The sequence below is a fragment of the Schistocerca americana genome, chromosome 3, assembly GCF_021461395.2.
Source record: "Schistocerca americana isolate TAMUIC-IGC-003095 chromosome 3, iqSchAmer2.1, whole genome shotgun sequence".
Lineage (NCBI taxonomy): Eukaryota > Metazoa > Arthropoda > Insecta > Orthoptera > Acrididae > Schistocerca > Schistocerca americana.
Genome location: NC_060121.1, coordinates 586,356,274 through 586,379,783, shown reverse-complemented (window position 1 = coordinate 586,379,783; position 23,510 = coordinate 586,356,274).

Below are 23,510 nucleotides of genomic sequence, written 5' to 3'. Positions count from 1 at the left end.
AAACAGTTCATTCATAAATACAGAATAAATTTATATGTTGTAGCTCAATCACATGACCTGGTGTATGGAATTTACATGTACAATGGAGGAAAAGATACAGACGTTAGTGACCAAACCCTTACAAATCAAACCTGCTGGACTGGAATTCTGAAACCTAACAAGAAGGGCTGCCTGCTGGAAATAGCGTCTCAAAAACTTTGGAAAGGATAAATAATATACTGCCACAGGAAGCTATGATAATTGAAGAGGTATTTAAAAAGGCTTTATAATTTGTAGCATTTACAGATGTAATGTTGTGGAAAGCAACAATAAGAACAGAGAGAAAAAATTAAACTGCAGTCGACTATTTAATACAATACGAGAGGCGTTGAACAAGTAATGTAACACTTTTTTTTTAAATTTTGGTTGAAAACAATAATAATTTCGTTTGTGACCTCTTTAAGCACTCATTTCATTCTTCCAGTAATTACGGGAGATAGCAGCATTATACTAGTCTTCAAAATGGCATCTGCATCTGAGGTACATTCCAAGCAAAGAGCAGTTATTTAATTTCTTTTGGCAGAAAACAGACCATCACGAATATTCAGAGGCATTTACAGAATGTCAATGGACACTGGACAGAGGCATAGTATGTTGCTGGATGAAGATATCTGTCATCAGCGCAACAAGGAGACACAAATTCTGACCTGCTACATGAAGATTAGCTGCACACTGTTGTGATGCCTGCAATATTTGGACACACTTCTTACAAGTGGAGAGTAGGATGGGTCTCACCAATGGGTTTCTCACCCCCCCCCCCCCCCCCCCCCCCCACTGATACCAGTTCAACCTGACTGTTAAAACTGCTTAAAATAACCAGTTTCTGAAATGATCGATTTTCCTCTTCTTATCCCTACTATTTCCTGTAATAAACATAGCAATCTAACAAAGATTAAAAATTTTGCCTCCTTAAGTTTCAAAATACACAGAATCAGAATATTAAATTAAATAGGCAAACAAAACAAAAAATTGCCATAAAGACCACCAGTACTCTGCTTCTGATTATAATTTTTTTAAACCCGGCTAAAAAATCACACTGTAATCGAGAATCATACTGCTATTTCAGCATTATGAATAGTCGGTCCTAAAGGGTGACAACTGAGGCTGAAGAGCTGTTTTCAAGGGCGACAAGCAGATAAACGTATATTATCCTGGTACAGGCACAGGCAGCTACTTTCTATTTTTATTGCAAACTACAAATGAATTGTTAAGTTCCAAGTTGTCTCATTATATGATGTTACTATTCTGTTGTGCCTCCTTCCATTGTTAATCTTTTAAAGCCAATGGGGCATTCTAGATCTCTGATGCTGCACTTCGTAAAACACTTCCAGATTATGGATGGTCCACTCTGTAATACAAGTGATGTCAGACAATGAAAACAAGAAACTACCATACAGACCAGGTGGAGTAATTCTTGCCCACTGCAGGCGCACACATACCATCTGACATGACACATAGTAATAGGTACCTTATTATCTCAGCAATGCTGTATCAATTCCTATGTCTTGTTGGCTGCTCTTGTTTATCAGCATTATTATTAAAATGGAACTGATCACTTCTCCAATTTTCTATAACAATGCAATATTTCAAAGCAATGGAAATTTTAAGAAAAAAAATTACTCGCTTTTTAAAAAAAGAGTTATTTAAAAACCAAAAATTTTAGCACTGCTGCTGTGGCGAATTGATATTTTGGTTTCTTTACCTGGTTATTAGTAACACTTGTTATAACCAAGACCAAATAAATACCGAAAAATTGTGGTTAGTCAGAACTAAAATACTGGTATTGGGTTTTTCCCATCCCTAGTATACATTTGAAATCTGAATCAAGGACCAACCTTTCTCTTTTCATACAAATAGACAATTTCCAAAGGGAAGAACAGTGTCAGTGTGTGTGTGTGTGTGTGTGTGTGTGTGTGTGTGTGTGTGTGTGTGTGTGTGTGAGAGAGAGAGAGAGAGAGAGAGAGAGAGAGAGAGAGAGAGAAGGGGCAGGGGGAGAGGGATGTTAGAGGACCAGAAGTCTTTGATTCAGTGTTCAGCTTATGGTAATGTAACATGCCATGTAAAAATCACTGACGGCACTAGAATTAATTAACACCATCACTGTAAACTTACCTGGAAGGAACTTTGGATGGAACTATAAGGTAAGCAAAATAGTGAACTACAAAACTGAGCTTCTGGCAGAACATTGCACTGATAGAGTACACTAATACTGGCATCAAGGAACTTGATAGTAAGCAATACAAACATAACCAAATAGTGCAACACTTCACATACACTTATCACAGTCACTTACACATCAGCTACACAAACAACAAGTTTAAAAAGGAAAATACCAGATGCATTCAAAGTGAAAAGTGAGTTCCACTTCACTGGCTGAATATTCTTATGTAGCTTCTGTCTACATGCAGTTAGCTGGAACTGGTTGATGTATTCAAAAAATCTTTGACTTGTCTCCAAGTTCCAAGTCTGAACTTCCTAATTAATATCTAGAACATCAAAATCTTCACAATTACGTATGGATTAACCCACCCCATTTCTGTGGCTTGTCTGAGCTTCTGTTCTGCTGCACATGCAAGTACACTACAAAACAGAAACTCAGTAGCACTGACATACTACACAGACCTTACTCACTAATTAACACACATTCACACCTAAAAGTGCTTGAGTAAACACACATCATTAGAATGCAACAAATATATTCATCATTCTGTACAGTAAACACCAAAATACGAAGACAGCAAATGAAGAATTTTATTGCAATTCTTTTATTTAGTGAACATATGAAATTAATGAATAAACAATTTCTCTCATTTGAGTTCTATGGAATGTTGACAGTGGGACAAAGTACTACATATTTAACAAACTGTATTACAATTTACACTCTACCAGACTCACAACTTTTAACAAAAACATTTTACACCGACAGTTCTCCTGGATAACATTTTTATAAACAACTATCGTAATGTTAATTTTGTCTCCTCTTTTAATTTTTGAGTTTAATTGGCAGTGTACTCCCCGTCTTTATATACAAAGACAAAAATACTTAAAAATCTACATTTCTTTGCTGATAGGGAGGAGCTAAAGGCACATTAAGAAAGCAAAAGTACGTGAACATAATTATTTTTGAAATTAAATAAAGAAAAAAAACAGCTGAAATGTGGGAAACACTTAACACACACAAGTCTATTGCAAGAAGATAATGAAAAGCTTGCAAAGTACACGGGGAAACAAAGTGCTCTGACATAAAGCTCATATATTAGTATGCACAATTATGTCTTACTTAAAGACTTTAAGTGAGCTATTAATACATTTCTATTTACAAAACCTGGTATTCCACAAAGCTGCAGGGCTGGAATCATGCTGCTAGCAATAACAGTTTTCCTACCTGTTCTGCCTGATGATAGCAATTTGACGCCGACGTGCAACAGCCTCATTCCGTATGATACGCTTCACTTCACGGCCTCCAGATGATGATGTCTCCCCATCCGATGTCTGAGAAGTATTTAAGTCTAGGGACAAACGATGGTCACTGTGTAAGTGCTTGTGCACCCTGTTCACCTCTGTGGTGACCTGCTTTCTATTCACATTATTTGTGTTTATTTGCTTCATCGCATTAGATCTGCTATTCTCTTCAACAGTTGTGCTGGAGACTAATTTCTGGTTTAAATACTGTTGATCCATAATAGCTTTTTGGCTGTTCTCTTTCTTCTGAGAATCACTAATCTGCTCACATGTGAAAACTTGGTTCTCTTTTTCCTGTGAGAGGTTCTTGATATTTTTAATCTTTTCTCCAGTGTTTGGCCTACTTGCTTGCTGTCTCTGTTGTCGTGCCTGGGCCTCTACATCATGGAGGATACTAATTAGATCAATACCTCTCTTACAACTGGTAACTGTGGGTCTTTCACAATCTGAATCTGATGCTGCCCCACTATCCTCTGATGAAGAAGAGCTCTCATCAACCCATTCCTTGGGCTTTGGCTTTAGTATCGATTTTGGATAATCTCCAGTCATAGAGAGATTCTCTGTGCTAGAAAAGGATGGTCGTTCTTCAGTGCTTGTATCTTTCTTTAAAACACTCTTCAGATGTCTGGAACTATCTGGTTCTGGTGTTTTAACTATTCTGCCAACGACAGATGAGCTTTTCAAGATCCCCTTCACTTCATTTTCAGACTCTTGTTCAGTTACTTCTTCACTGGATACAGCCTCTACCTTTTGTGAATCAGAATGCTTCAAAATTCCTGAAAGGAGAATACATTCAAGTTATAAAATACATTATTTGGCCAAACACAAGAAAGAAATAGCATGAAAGATAAGGCTGAAACAGTACAATTTTAGTTACATCATGTGTCTCAAATACTCCAAAACATTACTAAACATGATGTTTAGATATTACACAAGGATATTAAACACGGGTAGACAGAATATATTTTACAATTCATGGCTTTAGGAAAGGTAAAGGCACCAGAGGGACAATTCTGATATATATTGCACTTGATAATGGAAGCAAGATTGAAGAAAAATGGAAATGTCTTTGTAGGATTTTTTGACCCAGCAAATACGTTCATTCGTGTAAAATGATCCAAGAATGATCACAAAGCTAGCTAGCTAGTTAGTTAGTTCATTAGTTACTTGTTGGTATGTAAGCTATTGTGAAAGACAGGTAATATGCTATGTATGTAAGAACCACGAGAGAACAATAAGAATGGGAGACCAGGATGTAAGAGACTGACGCCACCTTTCTCTCCAGCTGTTCAATCCATAAACTGATGAAACAATGACAGAAATAAAAGACAGGCTCAACAGTGAGATTAAGAATCAGCATAAAAGAATATCAACAATTAGTTTTGCTGTGACATTGCCATCTTCAGAGAAAATGAGGAAGAATTACAGGACATAATAAGTGAAATGAGCAGTCTTATGAGCAAGAAATATGGACCAACTGTAAATCAAAGACAGACCAAAGTGGCGAGATGAAGCAGAAATGAGATTAATGATAAAATTAAAAACAGAATTAGGGATAATGAAGAAGAAGTGAAAAGATTGTGCTACCACGGAAGCAACATAACATACAATGAATGAACTGAGCAAGTAAAAAGTAGAGCAGCACAGGCAGAGGGAGCATCTTTGGTCAGAAAAAAGTCCACTAGTATCACACATTGGCTTTAATTTGAGGAAGGAATTTCTGAGGATGTATATCTGGAGCACAACACTGTATAATTCACTGTGAGAATACTGGAACACAAGAGAATCAAAATGTTTGAAATGAAGTGCTATAGAAGGATGCTGAAAATTATGTATACTGGTGAAATAAGAAATGAGGTGGTTCTCTGCAGAATCAGTGAAGAAAGGAACACATGGGGAAACGCTGACAAAAAGGAGGAAGAGGATGATATAACATGTGCTACTTCATCAAAGAATAACTTCCATGATGCTAGAGCAAGCTGTAGAAGGCAAAGCTGTACGGGAAGACCGCAACTGGAATATATCCAAGAATAACAATGGGTGTAGGTACACTCCGAGATGAAGAGGTTGGCACGGGAAAGGGCGTCATGGGCAAGCTGCATCAAATCAGCCAGATGATGATGATGATGATGATTATGATGATAATAATAACTATTGTTCTATCACAATGAGTCACCGCAGTGCTGACAATTCATTCTCTTACAGACACACGTGTCCAGATCCATAGAAGGAATGTCAATGTGAAGCAAAAACTAATCATTGTTCTAGTAAAGAGACACCAAAGTGTAACATAAGCTGCTTAACCAATTGCCAGACATCTTTGTAAACTGCTCATATTTCAGCCTATCTAGAAAGGCCAACTACAGGGCCCTGTCAGGGGTGATACGACCATATTTTCATAATCAGGTCTCTCTGGTCAGAATCAGTTGAGCACAAAAGTCAATTTGCTTGGATGCAAACAATCCACTATTAATACATGCAGTTCTGGAATATGGTATTATCGAGTAAGGACTCGTCAGGGCATGATTTAAGATTCAGATGTCCATGTTTGGACCTAGTAGGTGCCAGATGGTCTGCGTGTGTGATTCCTTGTTCGAGTTCAGATCACAATTTTTGCCTATTAAAAATAGGCAGAGCTATTTAAGAAGTCTTCCATACTTGGAGCAAACCCATTTTAACAGTTTGCAATTGAGCCTTTTCTGCCTCACTAAAATAATGATCTTGTCTATTACATGATATGAGTTTAAAAAAGTTGGGTAGATTTACTGGACTAGCTCACTCAAAACCTCAATTTGAACATAAACTAACACTTGACAGCAACTGCAAAGAAGACAAGCATTTATCAACCCCATTGGACACAATGTAAATAGGTACAATATGCTCACAGCAGGCAAGAATGGGGAAGAAAACCTGCCTTGTCCTTTACAAAGGAAAAATAGAGGCATTTGCAATTTAGGATAACCATAAAAAACCTAAACTGGGATGGCTGAACTGGTTTTTGAATTGTTATCCTCCAAATTCAAGTCTTAGTATGATAACCACAGCACCATCTTGTTCGTTAGCATCAACTACAGAATTGGGTCAACAGCAGTTCAATTTGCTAAGAAACCTATCAACAACTATTTGTTATGTCTCTGGAGAAATGTATATACACAAAGATGATGTGGCTTACCAAACGAAAGCGTTGGCATGTTGACAGACACACAAACAAACACACAAAATTCAAGCTTTTGCAACCAATGGTTGCTTCGTCAGGAAAGAGGGAAGAAGGAGACGGAAAGACGAAAGGATGTGGGTTTTAAGGGAGAGGGTAACGAGTCATTCCAATCCCGGGAGCGGAAAGACTCACCTTAGGGGGAAAAAAGGACAGGTATACACTTGCGCGCACACACACACACATCCATCCACACATATACAGACACAAGCAGACATATTCAAAGGCAAAGAGTTTGGGCAGAAATGTCAGTTGAGGCGGAAGTGCAGAGGCAAAGACGTTGTTGAATGACAGGTGAGGTATGAGTGGCGGCAACTTGAAATTAGCGGAGATTGAGGCCTGGTGGATAACGGGAAGAGAGGATATATTGAAGAGCAAGTTCCCATCTCCGGAGTTCGGATAGGTTGGTGTTAGTGGGAAGTACCCAGATAACCCGGACGGTGAAACACTGTGCCAAGATGTGCTGGCCGTGTACGAAGGCATGTTTAGCCACAGGGTGATCCTCATTGCCAACAAATACTGTCTGCCTGTGACCATTCATGCGAATGGACAGTTTGTTGCTGGTCATTCCCACATAGAATGCGTCACAATGTAGGCAGGTCAGTGGGTAAATCACGTGGGTGCTTTCACACGTGGCTCTGCCTTTGATCGTGTACACCTTCAGGGTTACAGGACTGGAGTAGGTGGTGGTGGGAGGGTGCATTGGACAGGTTTTACACCGGGGGCGGTTACGAGGGTAGGAGCCAGAGGGTAGGGAAGGTGGTTTGGGGATTTCATAGGGATGAACTAAGAGGTTACGAAGGTTAGGTGGACGGCGGAAAGACACTTTTGGTGGAGTGGGGAGGATTTCATGAAGGTTGGATCTCATTTCAGGGCAGGATTTGAGGAAGTCGTATCCCTGCTGGAGAGCCACATTCAGAGTCTGATCCAGTCCCGGAAAGTATCCTGTCACGAGTGGGGCACTTTTGTGGTTCTTCTGTGGGAGGTTCTGCGTTTGAGGGGATGAGGAAGTGGCTCTGGTTATTTGCTTCTGTACCAGGTTGGGAGGGTAGTTGTGGGATGCGAAAGCTGTTATCAGGTTGTTGGTGTAATGGTTCAGGGATTCCGGACTGGAGCAGATTCGTTTGCCACGAAGACCTAGGCTGTAGGGAAGGGACCGTTTGATGTGGAATGGGTGGCAGCTGTCATAATGGAGGTACTGTTGCCTGTTGGTGGGTTTGATGTGGACGGATGTGTGAAGCTGGCCATTGGACAGGTGGAGGTCAACGTCAAGGAAAGTGGCATGGGATTTGGAGTAGGACCAGGTGAATCTGATGGAACCAAAGGAGTTGAGGTTGGAGAGGAAATTCTGGAGTTCTTCTCCACTGTGAGTCCAGATCATGAAGATGTCATCAATAAATCTGTACCGAACTTTGGGTTGGCAGGCCTGGGTAACCAAGAAGGCTTCCTCTAAGCGACCCATGAATAGGTTGGCGTACAAGGGAGCCATCCTGGTACCCATGGCTGTTCCCTTTAATTGTTGGTATGTCTGGCCTTCAAAAGTGAAGAAGTTGTGATTCAGGATGAAGCTGGCTAAGGTAATGAGGAAAGAGGTTTTAGGTAGGGTGGCAGGTGATCGGCGTGAAAGGAAGTGCTCCATCGCAGCGAGACCCTGGACATGCGGAATATTTGTGTATAAGGAAGTGTGGTTACAAGGATGGTTTCCGGGGGTAACAGATTGGGTAAGGATTCCAGGCATTCGAGAAAGTGGTTGGTGTCTTTGATGAAGGATGGGAGACTTCCTTATACACAAATACACAAACATTCCGCAAGTCCAGGGACATTCAATAATGAGGATCACCCTGTGGCTAAACATGCCTTGGTGCACGGCCAGCACATCTTGGCACAGTGTTACACGGTCCGGGTTATCTGGATACTTCCCACTAACACCAACCTATCCGAACTCCGAAGATGGGAACTTGCCCTTCAATATATCCCCTCTTTCCGTTATCCACCAGGCCTCAATCTCCGCTAATTTCAAGTTGCCGCCACTCATACCTCACCTGTCATTCAACATCATCTTTGCCTCTGCACTTCCTCCTCGACTGACATCTCTGCCCAAACTCTTTGCCTTTAAACATGTCTGCTTGTGTCTGTATATGTGTGGATGGATGTGTTTGTGTGTGTGTGTGTGTGTGTGTGTGTGTGTGTGTGTGTGCGTGCGCGCAAGTGTATACCTGTCCTTTTTTCCCCCTAAGGTAAGTCTTTCCGCTCCCGGGATTGGAATGACTCCTTACCCTCTCCCTTAAAACCCACATCCTTTCATCTTTCCCTCTCCTTCCCTCTTTCTTGACGAAGCAACCATGGGTTGCGAAAGATTGAAATTTTGTGTGTGTGTTTGTGTGTTTTTTTTATTGTGCCTATCTACCAGCGCTTTCCCGTTCGGTAAGTCATGGAATCTTTGTTTTTAATATATATATATATATATATATATATATATATATATATATATATATATATATATATATATATATATATATTTCCTTTTAGGATGGGAAGAATTACCCGAAAATATAATACCATACGACATAAGCGAATGAAAATAAGCAAAGTAGGCTAATTTTCATGTCGAATTATCACTCACTTCAGATACCATTCGAATAATAAAAATGGCAGCATTAAGTCTTTGAACAAGATTCAAAAATGGGCTTTCCATGACAGTTACTACTATCTGAACACCTAGAAATTTGAACTTTCAGTTTCACTAATCATGCACATTCTGTGAAATTAAAACATCAGGTTTTATTGAATTGTGTGTTGGAAACTGTAAAAACTGAGTCTTACTGTAATTCAGCGTTAGTTTATTTTCTACAAGCCATGAACTTAGATCATGAACTGTGCTATCTGAAACCGAGCCAATGTTGCACACTATATCATTTATTACCAAGCTAGTGTCATCAGCAAACAGAGATATTTGAGAGTTACCTGTAATACTAGAGTGCATATCATTTACACAAATGAGGGACAGGAGTGGTACCAACACCCCCCCCCCCCCCCCCACTTGTCTGTACCCCACTCAGACCCCACATCACAGCCATTCTCAACAGTGTGAATAATGACCTTTTGCTGTCTGCCGCTAATGTAAGAGGTGAACCAGTTGTGAGCTACTCCCCACATTCTGTAATGGTCCAACTTCTGGAGCAATATTTGTAATCAACACAATCAAATGCCATAGTTAAATCAAAAAATATGCCTAGCATTTGAAACCTTTTGTTTAACCCACCCAGTACCTCACAGAGAAAAGAGAATGAAGCATTTTCAGTTACTAAACAACTTCTGAAGTCGAACTGTACATTTGATAGCAAATCTTATACTATAAAATGATCAATTACCCTTACATACACAGAAATTGGTCTAAAATTGTCTACGTTATCCCTTTTTATAAAGTGTTCAGGAAACTGACCATTCCCAAATGGAAAATTGCAAATATGGCTAAATACAGGGCTAACATGTGCAGCGCAGTAGTATAATACTCTGCTAGGCACGCCATCATAACAATGAGAGTCCTTAGTCTTCAGTGATTTAATTATTGAGTCAGCCTCCTCCTTGTCTGTATCACAGAGGAGTATTTCAGACATCAATCTCGGAAAGGCATTTGGCAAGAAAGTTATATAATACCTTGTAGAAACTAAATTTTTATTTAATTCACCAGCAATGCTCAGAAACGATTGTTAAATACTGTACATACGAGGGTTGGAACTTAATAGTCGCAACTATTTATTCACAACTGATACAAAAGAGTTACATGTTTGCACGTGTTACTGTCCTTCAAAATAGTCACCAGCACAATGGGATGGCAGACAGTTTGCTGACCTGGATTATAATTATTTAATTGTGTTTTCTAACAGTTTTCTTTTTAATGATAATTGCCTCTTTTTCCCTGTGAGGAAAAAGCGACCTGTGCATAACATTTTGTTGTGAGTATCCATACGAGTGTTGTTATAAGCAAATCTTGATATTTGCTCGCGACCATTTTGCAACTGCCACATCACACAAATGTTGTTGTTGTTGTTGTTGTTGTTGTCCTGAGACTGGTTTGATGCAGCTCTCCATGCTACTCTATCCTGTGCAAGCTTCTTCATCTCCCAGTACTTACTGAAACATACGTCCTTCTGAATCTGCTTAGTGTATTCATCTCTAGGTCTCCCTCTACGATTTTTACCCTCCACGCTGCCCTCCAATACCAAATTGGTGATCCCTTGATACCTCAGAACATGTCCTACCAACCGATCCCTTCTTCTAGTCAAGTTGTGCCACAAACTCCTCTTCTCCCCAATCTTATTCAATACCTCCTCATTAGTTATGTGATCTACCCATCTAATCTTCAGCATTCTTCTGTAGCACCACATTTCGAAAGCTTCTATTCTCCTCTTGTCCAAACTATTTATCGTCCATGTTTCACTTCCATACATGGCTACACTCCATACAAATACTCTCAGAAACGACTTCCTGACACTTAAATCTATACTCGATGTTAACAAATTTCTCTTCTTCAGAAATGATTTCCTTGTCATTGCCAGTCTACATTTTATATCCTCTCTACTTTGACCATCATCAGTTATTTTGCTCCCCAAATAGCAAAACTCCTTTACTACTTTAAGTGTCTCATTTCCTAATCTAATTCCCTCATCATCACCCGAGTTAACTCGACTACACTCCACTATCCTCGTTTTGCTTTTGTTGATGTTCATCTTATATCCTCCTTTCAAGACACTGTCCATTCCGTTCAACTGCTCTTCCGAGTCCTTTGCTGTCTCTGACAGAATTACAATGTCATCGGTGAACCTCAAAGTTTTTATTTCTTCTCCATGGATTTTAATACCTACTCCAATTTTTTTTTTTTTTTTTTTGGTTTCCTTTACTGCTTGCTCAATATACAGATCGAATAACATCGGGGAGAGGCTACAACCCTGTCTCACTCCCTTCCCAACCACTGCTTCCCTTTCGTGTCCCTCAACTCTTATAACTGCTATCTGGTTTCTGTGGTGCAAATTGTAAATAGCCTTTCGCTCCCTGTATTTTACCCCTGCCACCTTCAGAATTTGAAAGGGAGTATTCCAGTCAACATTGTCAAAAGCTTTCTCTAAGTCTACAAATACTAGAAACGTAGGTTTGCGTTTCCTTAATCTAGCTTCTAAGGTAAGTCGTAGGGTCAGTATTGCCTCATGTGTTCGAATACTTCTGCGGAATCCAAACTGATCTTCCCCGAGGCCGGCTTCTACCAGTTTTTCCATTCGTCTGTAATGAATTCGCGTTAGTATTTTGCATCCGTGACTTATTGAACTGATTGTTCGGTAATTTTCACATCTGTCAACACCTGCTTCCTCTGGGATTGGAATTATTATATTCGTCTTGAAGTCTGATGGTATTTCCCCTGTCTGATACATCTTGCTCACCAGATGGTAGAGTTTTGTCAGGCCTGGCTCTCCCAAGGCCATCAGTAGTACTGATGGAATGTTGTCTACTCCCGGGGCACTGTTTTGATGCAGGTCCTTCAGTGCTCTATCAAACTCTTCACGCAGTATCGTATCTCCCATTTCATCTTCATATACATGCTCTTCCATTTCCATAATATTGTCCTCAAGCACATCACCCTTGTAGAGACCCTCTATATACTCCTTCCACCTTTCTGCTTTCCCTTCTTTGCTTAGAACTGGGTTTTCATCTGAGCTCTTGATATTCATACAAGTGGTTCTCTTTTCTCCTAAGGTCTCTTTAATTTTCCTGTAGGCAGTATCTATCTTACCCCTAGTGAGGTAATCCTCTGCATCCTTACATTTGTCCTCTAGCCATCCCTCCTTAGCCATTTTGCACTTCCTGTCAATCTCATTTTTGAGACGTTTGTATTCCTTTTTGCCTGCTTCATTTACTGAATTATCACATCAGATTTATATAATCCAACATGACTGCTATAAGTACTTTGGGTACTCTGTTAGAAAAGCTCAAAGACTTTATTTCAGGATTATTATTCTCCCTCTAGAAATATCTCTGACCGCAGTCACACAATGAGTCTTACTGATTCTCATTCTCTCTTTTCCCAAATGTGTAAAAAGAGAGATACCGAACAGAATTCTACTTCTCTCATAACTTTTATGGATCAAATAGGATTTTTGGATCCAATCTGAATCATGTAGGTAAAGCTGTTGCAGTTACGGACCAAGGAGAGAGAATTTTTCAGATGAAAAGAACAGCGATTACTTGGGAGAGGTCAAAGTTGGTGTGCTTTAGCATCATTAATTAAATAAGGTACTTCAAGTGTTTTTAATGACCTTAATTTCAAGAGACTAACACAGGAAAAAGCAGAAAAGTAAAATTTCTTTACTCAGTTATATGTGACAACTTGGAAGAGCAGCAATACCATCACCTGATATGAGTGATATTAACTTAATTTAACAAAGTCTTATCACAGTATTCAAAGACTATTTCATGAAATAAATTGTACATCAAATTTCTTCAAAATTGGTCTACCATTTTCATTTCTAAATTTTAACTTGATTGGATTTGGCTGCATTGAAAATACACATGAAAGGGAAAATCCAAAAACAATAAATGAGGCTTCTGAAGACCTGTTACCTCTTGGTTTTGTTTCACTCTCTGGAAAACCAAGCTGAGGTCTTGTGGGTGAGACATCTCTGCTAGATGTAGAATGCTGTCCAAGGCGAGATGCAGAACTTGATTTTGTTAAGATATTTGCAGCATGTTCATAAATCTTCTCTCGAGCAGCTCGAATGGATAAACCTCCTACAACACCAAAACCTTTTTATTATGTATGAGCTAAGCAAGATGATTATGGCTGAAATGACTACTGGATCGATACAAAAGCAAGTGTTAAAGTTCACTGGAAACTTTGTATCAACACGCAGGGCATTGGATGGTCTGTAATAAAGTGTATAGAGTAGCTTGTCAAGGAGGCTAACATTTTGAGAACAATACATGTTGTGAATAATGTATATCTGCATTCTGCAGGGTACCTGTTATTGCTGTAAATAGTTATCATTCATGTAGTCTATCATATGCATCTACAAATGATTGTCCACCTCTGTAACTGAGTGGTCAGTGTGTCTCACTGCCATGTAGGCAGACCTGTCTCAAATACCAGGCAGGTTGGAGTTTTTATCTACTCACGGACTGGGTCTTGTACTTATCACCATTTTCTCATCATTGACTTCAAAGTTGCCGAAACAGTGTCAAATGAAAAGACTTGCACTAGGCAGCCAAATAACCTCAGATGGGGTCTCCTAGCCAAAAATATCATATATATATATATATATATATATATATATATATATATATATATGATAAGTACAGATCAATATTTGCTAATAATTTGTCCAAAAGACAGACATAATTCACTCTCATCATATCTCTGTGGGCTTTCACGTTTACTATGATTACGACACACGTATTTCAAATAAATGTGCATGTTTTGTGTATTTTTACTGTTTTCAAAAACGACAGTTTACTACATCAAAGCCCAGAACTGCTGCCTTGGATTCACCTCCATGTGCTTTCTTACAGACACAACTGCGATACAATCATTTACGTACAAAAGTTCCAGTGAACACTACAAGCCATGTGCCACATACAAAAATCAATCAGTTTCTGTCAAAAGTTTATTTACTTGCATTATAAGTTTTAGAGCAACAGTTAAATTTCTCGAAATTTTGATAAAATATTTTCTCGTTTATACGACAAGTAACCTGCCTTGAGAAATATCACTGTCCAAAAACACATTTTATTTGCATCATTTAATTCCAGTTAACATTAAAACTGTAGCATGCAGGAGGCTACAGTAACAAACTTTACTAATCAGTCATCCATATTCAATTATTACATTTAAAATTACTGTTTTCTGAAACAGCAGCAACTATACGCTACCATCACCATGCACTTAAAAAACAAACAGAAATCAGAAGCAATGAAGTTAGATTTTATGCTCATAATAAAGATAACAGACAAAAGGCTACAAAATTAGTTCATATTAGCAAAGAAATTAGATTGTTTGAAGATGTAAGCCAAACCAAAACAGCTGAAGTTGCAAGTCTATCTAAAGACACCGATCTCAAACATGCTTAGCCTCATACCAAAATAAATGAATTCCAAGTCTTAAAACAGTATCAAAATCTAACGATGTTTCAAATAGTTGTTACCTGTGTTATCCCCATTCACTGAGGCATGAAAAATCAAGTTATTAGTTTAATTTCATATAACAAATTATTGAATACTTTCTTAAGTGTGTCTAGCAATTACAAACTATAATTAACTTTTTTGTTAGTTGTTACCAGCAACTTTCTTGCCTCCAAGAAAATAATAAAAAAATCGATTTTTTTTAATATAAATGAATAAATGAACTGTTGAAGCAAGTTCAATGTTCCACACCTAATTTATCTGGATCTGGTGGTTTTGCAAAGCTGGCAGCAAGGTTAGAAATCTTCTTCTGAGCAATTTCCACTTCCTCATTGGTGACAGGCTGCGTCTTGAAGCGAGCTGTGCGTTTAACAGTAACACGTGGGCCCAATTCAGGTTGCTTCACTGTTTGCTCATCCTTTATCTTCTGATTGAATAGTCGGATACGCTCACTCAGACTTAACTTAGATGGATCGTCCTCATTACCATCTACATTCGTAAGAGTTGTAGGACCAAAAGAAAAATCATGCAATTGAAAGAAAAAACTCAAAAAATATAACACAAAACAAAAGAGTAAAGTACAAAATAAAAATTAATTAACATAAGAGGACTCTATACATTATAGTGAACATTTAGAGCTAATGTCCTTCACAAATGTACCAGACAGTGATGCATTTGGTATGTGATCAGAAGCCTTCCATGAACATAATTTTTACCCTTATTCCAACAGTTTCCAAGATTATCACCACTCCTCCAGCAAATTATTATTTGTGAAGATAAATAAAAGATTTATGACTGGGTGCAAGAAGTTCAAATAATGACTTAAATTTCACATGTTTTTTTTTAATGCCTGTGAACAAGAGGAGGAAAAATATTGACACCACCTCTGGTTAGCATGATAACATCAAAGTCCACAAGTTACAAAGTGCAACTGAAGTCAATGGTGGTACAGCAGACCAAGAGCTGTAAATGGAACTTGACAATAATAAAATGTAGTTTAACAAAACACACACACACACACACACACACACACACACACACACACACACACACACACACAGTGAGCATAAAGCACACATTTCTACTAAGATCACTTATTGATGTGCGTGAATTTTCACCTGAAATAACCTGTGTGTGTCTCAGCAGAGCCACTTGAAACATTTGCTTATAAATGACATTGTAAATATTCCCTTTGTAAGAGAATACACTTAACAAGTTAGTAGCATCTTGTCTGAATTTTTTTATTAAAATATTTCTCTCTCTCTCTCTCTCTCTCTCTCCCTCTCTCTCTCTCTCTCTCTCTCTCTCCCTCCCCCCCCCCCTCTCCCTCCCCCTCTCCCTCTCCCTCTAAGTTTTAGGCAGTAATGGTAAATGTACCTGTTATAAAACCATCTTTACTTCATAAATTAACAGCCAGTCTCACAACTGCCTTCACTTTTTGATATTTTCCTGCCATACAAGCAGTTCCATGTGACACTACAACCACATTCTGAACTACCAAATCCTTCTGATACAGCATATTAAAAGTACCATCCTATAGATAGGCACACGAAAATTTCGCACACACAATAAAGCAAAATCTAATTCTTAGTAAAAGAATGTGAAATTGGCAGTGTTTACAAAATGTCTCAAAATTTGGCCTTTTTACCATTCTGGTGTGAAAGTGTGGTAAAACTGAGAGCTGCAGTTTATTGCTAATGGTAACCGGTAGTTACTGAATGCTGAAACTGGAGTTTGACTTTTTTCCTCAACTCTGAGAATTGTGTATAATCTTAAAATGACTGTTGATTTCCCACATAAATAACATGGCTCTAAATGTGACACGAAACAAACACACCCTACTTCAAACATACTCTATTCCAGTAACAGTTTTAGTCGTGACATTTCCTAACACTTTTGCAAAATCAATAATACAGAAAAATGACACATTTGTGAGATATCTTTAATATGGCACATAAATCAAACTATATATTTTCATAGTATGTAAGCACAAATATTAAAAACAGGAAATGCTGCACTTAAATTTTGCAAAAAAGTAATTAGAAGTAGTGTCCAAGCACATTTTAATCAAACCTAGGCACCCGTCTACACAACAGACTACACTTTCACCACAAATCTCATTTACAATATAATGAAACATTGAATACATATTGAAGTAAACATTCTTGGTGTCATGTGCCACGTAGGGAGTGGTTGATAAACTGAACAGAGCATGTTCATGTATCTGTGAAGATAAATTGCCATGTTTGATGATTTTCATATTTATAATTGCTTACTGTAAAAAGGTGCAGTTTACTTGAAGCATCCCATCACAGATACCTCCAAATGTTGTCATTTTTTGGTCTGACTTATTGCATAAAAATCAAAATACTGGGAATCTGACATGGCTGGAAAACACCACTACTTGTATTCAAAGTTAAAAGTGAAGATTTCTTCATTACCGCAGAAAAATGAATTTCTGGGTATTAAACCAGCACAATTTTGAGAACTATGAATGTGTGAATACTTCAGGAAGATATGACCAAAATAACGAAACTCACCACAAGAGATCTTGGTCACAGATCCATCTAAGTCTGTGTCCATGGTCCCACAACTGTTAACTCTATTAATGATGACATGATGTACGGGGTATGTAGAGTGGTAGCTCTCAGCTATGTAAGATATTCCAAAGGTATTTATATACTCTCTTTATTTAGTGGAAAAGCAATGTTCCACGTTAGCAAAATATATGAACATTGTCAAATGTCTGGTGTTGTGCTGAAGGCAGTTTGTCTTCTGTGTTCTAATTTAGACACCAGGTGGCTGTTTTCACACTATAGTGTAACGTTAAAGAGGTGGAGTGCATAAGGTCTCCAAATATACCTCTTAAGTTACTGCAATGCTTTCTTTTGAAAAACTTTTAACTGTGAGTATTTTTTCTTTGAATGATTAAATTTAATGGGTTTAAAGGACACATTTTTTAATGATATTGATAGTTTTGTCCACAATATCTGTATAATGCATGAGGGGGAGGTTTTTCTTTTATTCTGAACAAAACTGGAACACACGTGTATCATTTTTTTCAACAGTCTCCTTGAGGTTCAACACGTCCTGCCTGTGTTGGGACTCTTTTGGTCAACAGTCTCCTTGATGTTCAACACTTCCTGCCCACATTGGGACTCTTTTGGTCGTGTGCGCAGACACTCGTGCACCACCTGCTGCAGCTCTTCATTGTAACGAAATTACTTTCCGCCCATTAGCGGTCTGAGTGGTCCACATGTGTGGTAATCACTTTTTCCAATCTATAGTGGAGATGGTATACTGACCCGTAATAGACAATGAAGGAACTATAAGCTGACTAAGAGCAACTACACCTCCCACATGTTTACATGGTGGCAGACCCATGTAGAGCTGATCTTATTTTCCGTTCACTGGTCTGCATTGCATGCCTTAACAAAGGGCACCACCACACAATGTTTCTGATCATTTGACGAGGTGACTGTTTGCTGGGATGTTGTGTGTGCTCAGTATCCTATGTGCCTAACACCATCTAATAGCAGGCAATCTGAAGATGCCTGTATCAGTTGATATGTGTCACGGATAAATAAATAATAATTACAACTCTGCACCAAGACTGTTTGTTTCAAAATGTTGTAATCAGTCAGTGGGAGGTTTCGTAAGTATAGCGGATGTGGCAGGTTATTGAGGTGCAGGTCATCAATGGTTGCAAGTGATGCATGGGCAGTATGAGGCTCAGCAGTCTCTTGTTGCAAAATGACACCTGCAGTCTGAAGTCCACATCACTTTGATCTTACGGCAGGCCAAATCTGATTTTTTAACTTCTTAGAACATGAAACACTAGTGATGGTGTTTCCCCTAGTCATGCTGTGTTCCATGTGTTCCACAACTACACCAATTTCATCCAAAAGTGTGTCAGCAAAGCCTTTTCTGCACATGGCAACATCTGCAACTTCTTGGTTTTGTTGATGAGGACTGGTGCCATTTCTTGCATGCTCTCTCTGTTTCAGGTTGGCTGTAATCTACCCAGGTTTCATATCTCATAACAATTCTCTCCAAGTAGCCATCGCTTTCTTCTCCAAAGTGCCACAAGAGTTCTTTACAAACACCACCAAGTCACTGTTTCAGATCAGGAGTGAGCTGCCATAGCACTCATCTAGCACACATTTTGTGAAACTTGAGCACCTCAAGAATTGTGTGATGTGCTGAGTCACATCCAATTTTCAGATGTGTGACTATTTCATCCATCATCACATGGTGATTTTCTATCACAATGGCTTCAACTGCTGCAGTAGACTCTGATGGCCTTACCCATGCACTGAGCATACATCACAGAAGTTGCGGCATTTCCAAACTTTCTACTTCACTCATACACTTACTACAGTGATAGACAAGCATGAACATAATGAACATTCATTAACTGATGGATTTCAATAGGCTACATAACTTCATTGGCCAGAAAACATTATGACAGAATGCTGCCCTTCGTTGGTTCATGTCGCAAGTGTGGCAGCCATTTCGAAATGGTACTTTGACCATGTTTCACTTGTCTGTAGTAAGCTGCCACATGTAGGGCATTCTTTACAGCTTTGGTAAGAGTACTGTCAAATTACAAAACTATAGTATGAAATTTTGATTTTTAATTACACTTTTGTTGTCTTCGTTTCACTCCCCCTTGTAACTTATTGGTATATTTTCAACTTAACACCAATAAATAATAAAATAAGACAAAATCGGACTGTATGGCGTTTCAAAAATAAGCAATCAGAAAGTAACACCAAAATCAGTAAAAATAATACAAAAACATGAATATTAACTGTGAAACAAAATGATTTTGTCCTGTTCCTGCACACAGCATTATGGAGCTTCTCCCATGGGGCTACAATATTCTGATGTTATATCCCAAAAATAAGATCCAGCCTAACAATGAATCCAGAAACAATAGGCCGAATGTATATTCTGCTGACATTTCTAGAATCAATGTCACCACTAAATTATGAAAAATAAGAATATGCAGGTCTGCAAAAATTTTAAAAGAGCTCATTGAATATGCAGAAACCAGTTTATTAAATATCCTTATGGTATGCTGGAGCATGTAGAAAATCCCTGAAGAGTGAGCAAGCTCAGAAATGATATCCATTTATGAAAAAAACTAAAAGAATGAATGTGGCAATCACTGGAATGTCAGTCTAATAACTACATCATATAAGTCTGTAACAATTTTTTAAAAAGTGGATTGAGCCCCTTCTGGCAGAGGAACAGCATGGTTTCACAAAAGGATGCTTCTGTAGCTACTGTGTATTGATATTAAAAGATTACGGTTTATTAATATTAAAACAATGAATCCAGAAGAGAGAAATGTTCAACTTAGAAACCCATATGCTATTTGCTGACTACAGAAAAGCACTTGAAAAAGTTTCAAGGCACAATAATATAAGCAAAGGGCTGTCTGTACCATATAAAAGAAGTCACAAGGAGTTTTGATACAGACACTCACACCATTGTTGACCAAGCAAGCATCTGAGTTTGATGGGAAATGTATCTGGATGGCCAAATCAGTTAATGTGACCACTCAACTAAAGTGGGAAATCTGGGTTCAAGTCATGGTCCGGTACAAGTGTTCATCTGACACCACTGAATTTATTTCAGTGCCCAACTGTGGCAATGATATTGTTCACATATTGACATGGACCAACTCAGTAGTACGCAATGACCTACAGACATCTTTCAACAAGCCTAAGGTGATGATATTCAAGAGGAAATACCCATTCTTCAAAGACCATAATTGGCAATACCATAACTGAGCAGGTTAGCACATCACTTAACTATTTACAATAATTGATGTCCTATGATTAAATCGATGAGCTGAGAAATAAATCAAATAAACTGCAACTGGTATGTTCCATTATAAAGGTTGCCAACAAAAATATAAAAAAAAAATTAAAACACATACTTAAAACTTTATAAAGTAGTGGTGGTGCCTAAGCTGTTTGACAGGTATGAAATTTTGGGTCAGAAGAGAAAGAAGAAGTGAGGTATTAAAACAGAAGAAACAAAACTCCTGGTGAGAATGGCTTGTTATACCCACAGAGACAATATGAGAAACAGAAAGATCAGATAGTCTGCAATAACAGTTTCACCTACAGATCTCAATCCATATTTTTTTGCACATGTCCACCCATCAATACATCAAGCTGCAGATTAATGATTTTTTTCTGAAAAAATTTGCGTAACTGACACAACTGTGTATTCTAATGTAGCCTATATTATTTGCAGGTTATAATGTGATGTTGCACAACATTGCTTGAGAGAGTAGAGGTGATAGAAAGGTTTCTAGCAATAACAACAAGAAGATTTTAAGGCTGTTATTGTCAAGACTACTGTAAAGATCAGAGTGGTATTACTTCATCCATATGGGTGACTGTGTGATGAAATTCATGAGGGTTAATCCTGTGCCAGCATGTCAGGCACAATGATGTATCATGTTCTGGGCTTTTATGTTAAAATATGGTAAGGTTCATGAAGGTGCATGCTTCAAATCTCAGATGTTGATGTGAGTGTCTAATTTGTAAAATATTTTGTGAAGTAAGTTTAAGACAGCTGAGTGCAAGTTAGAAATCAACACCTGAAAAGGGGAAAAGTCTTTTTTTTATTTTTTTTTTTTTTTTATGATAGGACTTGCTCTGAGCTGCGCGGTTAGAGGCGCCATGTCACGGAGTGCGCAACCCCTCCCGCCTGAGGTTCGAGTCCTCCCTCAGGCATGGGTGTGTGTGGTGTTCTTAGCATAAGTTAGTTTAAGTAGTGTGCAAGTCTGGGGACCGATGACCTCAGCATTTTGGTCCCTTAAGAATACAAACACATCTGAACACTTGCTCTGATTTTTTTTGTTTATTCCTTTTGAGTTGGATATGGTTAGAGCACTAATAGGATTGTAGTATTTTTTATGTGACTCAACACCACATCACATATGAAGATTGGTCCATGTTAATTTTTGTATGTGCATTTTAAAAAATATTTAAATTAGCATATGGTCAAGCAACATCATCAATTTATGGTTGTCGTCAGATGTGATTCCATTTTAAAAAACAAACTAAAAGGTTTTTTTTCTTTTTGGTTTTGGGAACTGAACAGAAAAGATATTATTTTTTTATGCAAACCATTAATATGCATAATCGCTAAAGCAAAGATAACATTCTGGAAGCTACTAGCACAATCAGATTAGACATTATTCAAGTTAAAACTTAAATCTTTTGACCTTTACAAAGAGAATTCAGCACTGAAGGTAAAACTAATGTCTCTGTTTAGTACAACAATGCATGGCACTCGGCATATCCTATCAAAGAAGGCATAAAAACCTGAGATTTATCTAATGACATGCAGCGATCATCACTTGATTGCTTTTTAATTTAATAATGGTAGAATTTTGGGTTCTTATAAAATCATAATTTTAACTGGCTATGATCCCCATCGATCCTCCAGGCTCGTATACCAGATACAGCTATTTTCAAAATACACAGGGCAATATACTAAAAAGGCTATTGCGGTGTATTCAATATTAGTAAGCACTTCATCACACAACCACATTGCTACATTACATTGCCACATTACGTTGCAAACAATATACAGCCAGCAGATAACAACTAAAAAAGATATGTGATAACAGGAATTAATTATGAGTATGTAAAAGAAAAGCTGAAAAAAAAAGCAACTAATACAAAGGCCTCTTACAAATAGAAAATAAAATTCTGCTCTAAAAACCAATTGATTACAGAGCTCTACGACACCTGAAAAAAATATCAGAAGATGGTCTTCAAATTCACATTTGAACGAAACAAACTGAATGATCCACTGCCTTCCCAACACCCTTAATGTCCAAACCTTTACTCCTCCCCCAAACTATTTTCTTGCCTTGAGTTGCATCTGAACTCTTAAGGTGAATTCTCAATTTCAGTTAGAGAGAATATTCTGAAGCAAACTGATCTGGTGAATAAAGGTGAATGGTGAGATTTACTTTTTAGCAAGGAAATTGCACTAGGTGCAAGCAAGCAAGCATTTAAACATTCCCCTGGCTTCTTTACAATTCTATGGAGGCACAAATTCTTTGTAAATGATGCCAGCACTATCAAAGTAAAGAAAACATTGTCCGAGTTTCTGAAGCACAGATTAACTGGTACTAGGATGTTTTGACTGAGGATAATAGACAAAGCATGGATGTTTTTTTCTTCCTATCAAATATACCTTATATGGATGGTTGGTTTAAGGGGGGGGGGGGGGGGGGGGGGGAAAGGACCAAACTGCTTGGTCAATGGTCTCTTGTTCCTATAAAACAAGTTCATGAGGGACAGAATAAAATTCCACGCACAAAACCTGGAGAAAAGAAAACTGCAAGAACTACAGAAGGGCAACAAACACTACAATGGATAAAGATGAGAAAACCAGAGAGAGGCGCAACAAACAGGTAGAAGGGATTACAAACAAGAGAGGCTGGCTGATCACAAGAACAAAAAGGGATGAGCCAGCCATGCAGCAATACATTAGAACCTCCAGCCTAAAAGCACTAGGCTAGAGAACACAGACTGACAAAAGACATGCACTAAAACTTAGATAGAATGATAATCCCCCCACGTATAAA